This window comes from Littorina saxatilis, linkage group LG1 (assembly GCF_037325665.1).
Source record: "Littorina saxatilis isolate snail1 linkage group LG1, US_GU_Lsax_2.0, whole genome shotgun sequence".
NCBI classification, from domain to species: domain Eukaryota; kingdom Metazoa; phylum Mollusca; class Gastropoda; order Littorinimorpha; family Littorinidae; genus Littorina; species Littorina saxatilis.
The window spans coordinates 39,563,574-39,570,267 of record NC_090245.1 but is presented as its reverse complement, the minus strand read 5'-3'; positions in this window follow the sequence as shown (position 1 = coordinate 39,570,267).

Sequence of the window (6,694 nt, the reverse complement as noted above, 5' to 3'; positions counted from 1 at the left end):
TTGAAAGAGAAATCCTATATTATCAACTAAACGGATTGGTGGGGATGAAGGTTGCATTTTTGTATGGTAGTGTTGACATTGTGTTACTTTTTCTCAGTGGAGAAAATTTGATAATTGTAGCAATGTTTTCCCATGAAATTCCTGATTGTTTGCACTTTTATGTTTTTGACGCAGTACTTTGATCATATGTGAGACACTTTGTAAAATGCAGGCCTCACTTTTGATTTAGCAAAGCTGGTACTGATCACGAGAACATGTTTTTGTAACTGTCGATTTTCTCAGTGACATATGTGAAAGTCATAGGCAAAGTTTTCGCAATTTTTCTCTTTTTGGATAATCTAAGATGGTTTGATAAATTCAGCCCTTAGGCTTTCTTGTTTTTCTTAAAATCAGCGCGGCCGCTGATATGTAAAAGAGTTGGGGGGGATGTAGCAAAGTGCACTTCGCTACCCTAAACACTCTAATCATCGCATAGCGAAACAGCCTTGTGTACAGTACAAACGGGATAACCCATCCCATAGCAGACGATACGATGCTGCGCGCGCACCTTGCCGGCGCAAATTCTAATAAAATACCTTTCTTTATATATCTACCTAACTTCTATCTTTCAAAGTCCCTTTTATCTTTGATACGGTCCTAATTATATTTAGGTTTGCATAGAAGTCACTGATTAGGCTGGATGGCTGCATATTATTGTGTTATTTACGATAATGCTTCGAACTGACCAAAGCGTCACTCTGACCTTGACCGGTTTTCATGTATCGTCGAGAGAAATTGATTCTCACAAACTCATCTTTGTCTTTTCAATCATTGTTTTGTCATTTTTGTATCACTATTACATATCCCGTACCTATGTTGCATATGATTTTAGTTTGTTTATAAGGATTTGGTTGTAATGAGTGATGCTTGGTTCCTCTGCAAAGATTGCTAATTTATGCAGACAGGTACTCGCGCAGGAATTTAGCCGATTCCATTTACTTTCGGACTTTACCGCTTCGTACTAAGTCAATGTATAATTTTCCCCCAAGTAACGCATATCATGATGTTTGTCTAGGGTTCTTCTTTTTATCTGTATGATTTATGAGTTTGTCCATTATTCCAGTTTAGAGAGTTTTGTAATTTTCCGCACTGAAGTTGGTTCAGTGCCTTCACTAGGACCATTGTTTTTGCATCTTACTAAATAAATATAAGTTTTTATGAAATGTGATCTATTGCAATGGAAAGCTAAAGGTCGTAGCTTTAATTTGATGTATTGTTTGTTATGATTGGTTATGTATTTGTTTAAATAACGTAGGGTAAAGCAAGTGTAAGAAACACAGATTTCGTGTTTCTGGCCGTATTCAGGCGATTTTTATTCTCGGCGGGCGGTGCTTTCTGTGCAGTCCGCGCCGGGGCTATAAGTATAGGCCGGACACCGGCATAAGGATGCTGAAAGCGGACAAACACTCAAGTCCTTAATGGCTCAAAACCGTAGGACTTTTAATATTAATTTTAACGTAACGGGTTTCGCCTTCGGCCTCTACGTTTCCTTGCATTGTTTTCTTGAATAAAAAGTTGAAACAAGACGCTTGGACTTGGGCTTCGTGTATCTACTACTACCTTCCACTCCTCCACTACACACAGATACCACGAAAAAGACAAAACACACATTCGTGGTAATCAGGACAAACCGGTACAGTCTGTTCAGGGATTTGATGCAAATGCGCTGTATTTAGCTGCACTCATGCAAGACATGCCCACAGAGCACCCTGTCATTCGTAGAAAAGAAAACGCTTTTAAAGCGGAAAAAACAGATCCCTACGGTCAGCTAGCTCGGGAATGGGTCATGGCATCAAAACAGATCCATCTCCAACATAAGTTTAACGCGAAAGAGAAGGCCCTTGGTCGAAAAAAGATTAGAGTTGATGGTTGGGATGCCACAAATCAAATTTGCTATCAGTTTCACGGATGTTTGTTCCACGGTCATGACTGTTCTGTGACCGCCGGTAAAACGACTAACCCTGTCACCGGAAAAACACTAGTTGAACTCAGAGAGCATACAAGCAACATCACCAAATACCTACGTGAGGATGTGGGTGTGACTGTCGTCGAAAAATGGGAGTGTGAATGGCACGCAGACAAAAAACAAAACACCTCCATTCAGGCTTTTCTACAAGATCGTTTTCCGACACTTAAACCCTTCCGCCATCCTTCTACCATCACAGATCAAACTGTCTTAGACGCGGTGCAAAACAAAACTTTGTTCGGGTTGGTACAGTGTGATATTTATGTACCTGATCATCTAAAAGAACATTTCAGTGAAATGCAGCCTATTTTCAAAAATGAGTCTGTCAGCCGAGAACAGATCGGGGATTTTATGAAAGACTACGCTGAAAAACACAAGCTCTTATCCCAACCACGCCGTACACTTGTAGGGAGTTACCACGGTGAACAAATTCTGCTAGCTACACCCCTCTTGTTTTGGTACGTGCAGCACGGGTTGCTTGTTAAAAACATCACGCTGATCGTAGAGTATCAACCCAAAACCTGTTTCCGTCAGTTTGGTGACAGCGTTTCAAACGCAAGACGAGCAGGAGACCAAGACCCATCAAAAGCTATCTTAGCTGAAACTTTCAAACTGCTCGGTAACTCAGCCTACGGGAAAACCTTAACTAACGTGGCCAACCATCGTGATATTCATTACGTTTTGTCTGATGAGGCCTCAAAACTGATCAACAATGGTCGTTTTCAAAAACTAACAGAAGTAACAGATTCTGTCACTGAAGTAGAGATGGCTAAAAAAAAAATCAACTGGTCACTCCCCTCTCAGATTGGTTACTTTGTTTACCAGTACGCTAAACTACGCATGTTGGAGTTTCATTTTGATTTTCTAGATAAGTTTGTGTCCAGAGCCGACTACCAGCTTTTGGAAATGGATACAGATTCTCTATACATGGCGCTTAGCGCTTCAACGTTAGAAGAGGTGGTTCGTCCTGAACTACGAGCGCAGTTTTACCAAGTGTATAACCAATGGTTCCCTGCACAAGCCTGTGACCAACACGAGGCAGCCTTCCAAAACACCCGTTTAGCTAACGCCCCATGGGACGCGACTCTCTGTCAGGCCTGTACAGCGCGTGTCCACTATGACAAACGAACACCCGGTCTCTTTAAAACCGAATACCAAGGAAATGCGTTTATTGGTTTGTGTTCTAAAACCTACTTTTGTGAGGGAGACAGTGGGAGTAAATTTAGTTCAAAAGGCTTAAACAAAAACAAAAACAAACTGACAAAAGAGTCTTACCAACAGGTGCTTCTAACGCAAGAAAGTGGTGGTGGTACAAACACTGGTTTCAAGACAGACGGAAAGTCTATGTTCACGTATTCCCAAACCAGAAAGTCACTCTCGTTTTTCTACATCAAGCGTGTGATCGCTTCTGATGGGGTTTCAACCCTACCTACACCCGTCTAACGGGTCTCTTTCTTTTTTGACTGTGATACCCCTCTAATGGGTCTCTTTCTTTTTTTGACTGTGATACCGCCGCCTGTGATATGGTTAACATTCCAATGCCAAACAACTTTGTCGTTTTTGTAAATAAATTTGATAAGACATGTTTTGGTTCTGTAAATAATGCTCGTATTGTTTAATCCCAAAAACCCCCAATGTGGCTTTGACATACCATGTCAAAACGGTCCCAAGCCCGTGAAAACACAGAGGGAGGGTCAATTACTGTCAGTACTCCAACTGCGATAAGCACCAATAAAAAAACAGCAGTAATTGACCCTATGGGGGCAATTACTGCAGGGGAGCAGTAATCCTGTCATTACCCCACCTGGAGTGGTTATTAGTACCGAGCAACAGGTACAGGCACATGAAATCACATGACAAAATATAAAACGCAATAAACCGTTTATCCGCAATCCCTCCTTATCACTACTTAAACACAGGCACCTTAACCTATAACCTTCTATCAAAATACGGCTGCGCGGCTGCGCAGCTGCGCAAAAAAATGAGGGCCGGTTTATACCTCTTTCCTACTACTTTCATGTCTCACCCAGTCACATTATTCTGACACCGGACCAACCAGTCCTAGCACTAACCCCATAATGCCAGACGCCAGGCGGAGCAGCCACTAGATTGCCAATTTTAAAGTCTTAGGTATGACCCGGCCGGGTTTCGAACCCACGACCTCCCGATCACGGGGCGGACGCCTTACCACTAGGCCAACCGTGCCGGTAATACTAAGTGTGGTAAATCAAAACGCGTTAAACTACTCAGACATTAAGTGTTTTTTGACACATTTTTTAAAACTTTTTAATGACTCTAAGTGCTTAAAGGATGATGGAAGTGAATTCCAAGCTGATGTACCCGAAAAAGCAAGACTGGTCTTATAAAGGTCAATTCGTGGAATCGGTGGGATCAAGTTGACCGACCCATATCTGTCGGTAGCTTTATTAAATAATGATGTAATGTAAATCGGCACTTTACCGTAATACAATTTATGCATGAAAATGGCTTTGTTTAGCTTGAGATGCTTTTCCAGTGGAAGAAAGTTAAGCATTTTTAATTTCATATCTGTTGGGGCATTATCCTTTACGATGAGTTTAACTTTTTCAAGTGGAAATCACTGCTCCCATCCCAGAGCGTCGAAACATAATTGATGTGAGGCATTACATGAGCATGGTGGAACATTTCCAGAGTCCTTCTGTCCGTAAATTGCTAAAAGAGAGAGAGAGAGAGAGAGAGAGAGAGAGAGAGAGAGAGAGAGAGAGAGAGAGAGAGAGAGAGAGAGAGAGAACAAGAACAAGAACAAGAACAATTCTTTATTTAACGAGGGTAATAGAGTAAGCAGTGATCTGCTTTTTTACATCTGGCCCTAAATTGCTAAAGAATAAGCAAGTAAAGAAAACTACTGCTACATGATTATAATAAAATGAAAGTAAGAACATATCATCAATTTACATACAATACATTGCTTAAATGAAAAATGTAAGTTCATTTGACATGAGTTAAGAATTATAGAGTAGATTGCACTGACGCAACAAAGCTGTGAATGCCATGCCCCTTGACATACACTGCATTCGAAAAAATCAGTGTATACATATAAAAATAATAATACATTGTTAAAAAGCACCGGTTGTTGGTTTTAACAATCAATCTAGCGACAACAGATGTTTATTTAGACTTCATGAGATAAGACGTATATCTGGTCTTAAAAACGTTTGTGCTGCTAGTTTGCCGTAGGATTGTCGGAAGAGTGTTCCAGAGACTGCTACCTGAATAGACTAAACTAGATTTGAATAGGTCAATCCTAGGCAGAGGCATGTTCAGTCTCATCAATTGGCGTGAAGTTTTTAACGTGAATTTGGAAAATATGGTTTGAGGTACACATCCACGAATAATTTTTTGCATGAGGGTACCTTTATTACAACTTAGCCTTGCCTTCAGAGGAAGAATGCCTAAGTTCATGTAGTCTAACTCAGATAGGGTTGTTTTCTTTAATAAGACTACTTTAAGCGCTCGTTAAATGTAATCTAATTAGTGGTTTGAATGAATTTTCACTTGCCGAGTCCCACAAGGTAGACGCGTAGTCAATAACAGACTGAATATGAGCATTAAAGAATAATTTCCTGGCTTCCAAATTCAGAAAGTGCTTGATTCTAGATAATAGATAAACCTTCTTGGACACTTGTTTAGACAGTTGTTCGATGTGGTGTGACCAAGACAGGTTGTTATCAATGGTCACTCCCAAAACTTTATGATGGTCGACTTTTTCAACAAGTTTATCATTAACCGTTATATCGTGAAATATTGAGGTTATGTTCTGGCGTTTTTGCCTAGTTGTTATTATCATGCTTTTTGTTTTTTTGGGGTTAAGGGACATGTGATTTAGCTCAGTCCATTCACTCAACTGGTTTAAACTTTCTTGCAGTGTTTCTGATAAACGACTTAAATTGGTGTTACTAGAATGTATGGTTGTATCATCTGCAAAAAGTTCACATACATTCTCAATGTGAAGGGGAAGGTCATTTATGTATATAGAGAAGAGGAGAGGGCCTAAAACTGACCCTTGTGGTACGCCATATCGTACCTCCTGCATACTTGATGCTGAGGCGTTTGCGTATACAGCCTGTTGCCTGTCACTAAGAAAAGAAGTTATAAGTTCAACAGAATCAATCCCGAGTCCATACAATGTGAGTTTCCTCAGTAACAACTTGTGGTCAATTACATCAAAAGCTTTGGCAAAATCTACAAAAACAGCTCCACAAAATTCATTATCGTTGATCTTTTCCAACCACTGATCAACAAGAGAGACTAAGGCAGTGTGACAGGAGTGATGAGCTCTAAATCCAGACTGGTTAGGGTGAAATAATTGATTGTGGTCAAAGTGCGATAATAGGTGTTTGTTTATATGTCGTTCCAGTGGTTTTGATAATACTGACAGTATAGAAATCGGCCTATAATTTGAGGGGTCTTTCTTTTCGCCAGATTTAAACAGAGGAATGATTTTAGCCTGTTTGAGGGCTATTGGAAAATATTTGTGTTCTAAACAGAGATTAAAAATGTAAGTGAGGGTGTCAGAAATTACAGGAGCTAATAACTTTAGAATCCTTCCATCAAGCCCGTCTATTCCCCGGGTACCCGTTTGCTTTAAATGAGTGAGTGCGTGAAATACTTCAGGCACCGTAAGCAGAGGAATATTTAACTGAGATGAAA